Below are 3,944 nucleotides of genomic sequence, written 5' to 3'. Positions count from 1 at the left end.
CTTGTTTTCTTGATGGCAGCTTGTAGCTGGACGTGAGGTTTATAGTGCTGGCACTGTTTAAGAATGTCTGCTACCCTGGAAACATAATGGAAATGGTTATTTTAAGGTAAGCAAATCGATAGATGTTAGTACATGCAATTGTATTTTTGTTAGTTTTATTAACATTGAAAATTGTTTTTGTTAGCTCTAGGTGGCATTTATAAAAATCAACTTACTTTTAATTCTCACAGTAAGCCTCATTATGCTTTCATTCACCTATTTAACAAATAATAATTACATATACATGTACACACACAGACAAGCACTGTCTGGCTGATGTTTCTGTTATATACATGTAGGTGAGGACACAATCATTCTCTGAAGTTGTGTCTTGCTATGGAAAATGAAGTCAAAGGTTGAAGTAATTGTCTGGATGACTCATGGAAAAACTTTCTGTGGGTAAGGTGGCTGGCTTTTTAAGTGAGAGTGTAGTTACCACAATTTGTAAAACCATTTTATCAAAAGCGATTTTTTTGCATTTTCCAATTTGACCCTCATTATGATCCTGTGAGATAAGTGGATAGGCTACACATGAACATCCCTACTTTACAATATAGTCACAAATTCAAAACAGATATACTTTGGCAAGTTGTACTTGATCAATTGGACCACATTGTATACATAATTAGCAAGTAATTAATAAAGCCTCAAGACTCTGACTATATGTGACACACTGTTTCTATTTCTTACCTGTGTGATTGTTGACAATCTGTCATTTGCTCTCTGACTTTCATTAAGGGGCTGCATTTAAACATGAACAAAGGACTCAGAAGGCTTTACCATCTATAGGTGGATGGAGACTGTAGAAAGGCCAATCCTGCTCTAAAGTTCTTGTTATAAAAGAAAAATCTTTGCTTCTTTCACTGTTGATCCAGTGGGAGGGACTTGGGTGTTGAAACCAGCCTGCGTTACAATTCCAGATGCAGCATCTATTACTTGTTTGGCATTATCTCTTTAAGCATGAGTTACCTCCCAGTAAAATAGGGATAATAAGACCTACCATGGGCTGTTTCCCATGCACTAAGCCATGAATAATTTCTTTCCTCGTACTATTGAACTTAGTCATAATGATAACACTCTTCGTTAGGTATTGTTATTTTTTTATAAACCTCTGTTCTTATTTTTAAATGACGAATGAAGAAAAACACCAACTCAACACATGTGTACTTGTTATCTGTTAGTATTGAGGTAGGCCCCTTACCATAGAGCTTTCTCTTTTATAAAAAAACAAATTAATTAATCTTAAAGGCCCAATTCAGTTCAGACATTTAAAGAAATAATTAGGAGAATAGTCATGATTTTCAATTGCTTCTTTAACTGGGCATTATTTCTTCTTCTATTTGTAGATACGAGTCTCCTGATCAGGGATGGTGTGCCAGTCATTGTGCTCCAACTCCATGCAATGAAAGGCACCACTAATAAACTGGCAGCCCTCTTTTCTTCAGAACTTGCATACGACTTTATAATCCTTCTCAACAATTCACTCCAGGAAACCACTATTAAGTGATCAGAGTTGGTGGTTGAGATGAAAACTATTTCTCATCTCTTCCACATGTGAATACCTCCATTCCCCCAAACTGAAACTCTGGCTATTTTAATGTATTTAATAATTTATCTCCACCTCAATTCTGCCTAACTTCCCAAACCACCTTCCACAATTTTATAATTTTGTTTTCTCAATGATGACAGAAGCACATAAGATAATTTTTCATATGGATGCCTCCACTTGTAGATGACTACGATACCATAAACTGGTCTGAAATAACTTTCTCTTCATTTGTGGTATCTTTCAACTTTCCCTTGGAAATCATGCAAAACCAAAGCTTTGTAACTGAGTTTGTCCTCCTGGGGCTTTCAAAGAATCCAAATGTTCAGAAAATAGTATTTGTTGTATTTTCATTGGGCTACATTGCAACTGTCGGGGACAACTTGCTAATTGTGGGTGACTGTCATGATCAGCCTGGTACTCCTGGGCTCCCCTATGTACTTCTTCTTGGCTTTCCTATCCTTCCTGGATGCGTGTTTCTCCTCTGCCATTGCCCCAAAGATGATTGTGGACTCTGTCTGTGAGAGGAAAACCATCTTGTTTGAAGGCTGCATGACCCAGCTTTTTGCTGAGCATTTTTTTTGCTGGGGTGGAGGTCATTGTCCTCACTGCCATGGCCTATGACCGCTATGTGGCTATCTGCAAACCCTTGCATTATTCTTCTATCATGAACTGGAGGCTCTGTGGTATGTTAATGGGGGTAGCCTGGATAGGGGGCTTCCTGCATTCCATGATGCAAATTCTCTTTACTTTCCAGATGCCCTTCTGTGGCCCCAATGTCATCGATCATTTCATGTGTGACTTGTACCCATTACTGGAGCTTGCCTGCACTGACACTTACATCTTTGGTCTTTTGGTGGCTGCCAACAGTGGGTTTATCTGCATAATAATCTTCTCCTTATTGCTTCTTTCCTATGGTGTCATCTTGCTCTCTCTGAGAACCCATAGTACTGAAGGGCAGGGGAAGGCTCTTTCCACCTGTGGATCTCATACAGCTGTTATGGTTTTGTTCTTTGTCCCATGCATATTTGTGTATGCACGACCTCCAACTGCTTTCTCCTTTGACAAAATGGGGGCAATATTTTACACCATCCTAACTCCCTTGCTCAATCCTTTGATTTATACTTTCAGGAATAAGGAAGTGAAAAATGCCATGAGGAAAGTGTGGTACAGAATAACGATGTTTTCCAATGAAAAATAAAACATTTAACTTTGAAAAAATTTTTAGTTAAGAGTAAAAAAGTCAAATTTTCTTATACAAAAACTTTCTGTGAATAGGTCTTTTTGATAGGAGGTAATGTAATGAAATTAAAAAAGCACTAACATGAGAGTCAAGAAATAAGGTTTTCATCCGTAGATCACTTATCAACTCTAATTTCGTTACTCAGTATCCTCATATGTAAACTAAAAAGAGTTGAATTTTATGCTTACTTAGAATCCAATAACCAAAAAATAATGAAAAGAGAAATCAGACTGCTTGCCATTCACTTCATGCTTTAAAAAAACCTTATGGAAGGAAGACAAAAATATCTTAGAGATTAGGAACAGACACTCAAACTATTTCAAGTGAAAAGAAGTTTATATTTATGACACTGATGTCTGTGACTGATGAAAAACAATCGGGACTCAGGAAGGGCAGAGAGTGGAGCATTCTCAGAACCTAACTGTAGGTGTACCTGTATCACATGACCCCGTCATTTGACATGGTCCATAACCATCTGCTACAGAATTTGCATCATTTGGTGAATTTATTGAGAGACAAAACCTGATTATCCCAGGCTTGCCTATGGATGAGTTTCTCTTGGGTCAGGTGACCACCCCATACCTATCAGCTATGGGAGAGGAAGAGGAGCCAGATTCCATAAGGAAGTCAGCAATGAGCATCTCTTACACAAGTACAATCAAAGGTCACTCTTGAGGGAACCTGTTATGAGTGAAACCAGTACTAAAGCTGCATATACAGTGAGCTGACTTTCCTCCCCTACAGGAGGATCAGAAACCAGAGACATTTGAGGGTCAACAATAGGTTTCAAGAGAGGATACTACTTTGATTTACTTGGTTATTTGAATTTTCTTGCCTTTGTCTTCTACCTAGGTCAAAATAATTCTATTTGAATAACAACCAATAAAAAAATCATTCAAATTCAGACACATCTTTCATGTCATTCCCATAATTAAGGTTTGTTTGTCTCAGATCCCCAAATGGCCTCTGGAATAAATTATTTACAGAAAATATTTCAGTCCTCAACACATTAACACTAATAAAATGCTTATTTACTGAGTATTATAGACAAAAATACTAAATAATCATTTTTTTCTTTGCTTAATCTTCCATTTCAGACCCAAAGAAGAATATATG

General features: G+C 37.3%; 1 pseudogene; it reads left to right on the top strand.

Moving 5' to 3' along the window:
• The first annotated feature begins 1,848 nt into the window (after positions 1-1,848).
• LOC138923007 (olfactory receptor 4C15-like) lies at positions 1,849-2,786 on the top strand (annotated as a pseudogene).
• Positions 2,787-3,944: the final 1,158 nt, after the last annotated feature.

The sequence above is a fragment of the Equus caballus genome, unplaced genomic scaffold (genome assembly GCF_041296265.1).
Source record: "Equus caballus isolate H_3958 breed thoroughbred unplaced genomic scaffold, TB-T2T haplotype2-0000437, whole genome shotgun sequence".
NCBI classification, from domain to species: Eukaryota; Metazoa; Chordata; class Mammalia; order Perissodactyla; family Equidae; genus Equus; species Equus caballus.
The sequence above is the reverse complement of the archived record's forward strand: the minus strand, read 5'-3'. Positions and strand labels throughout refer to the sequence as shown.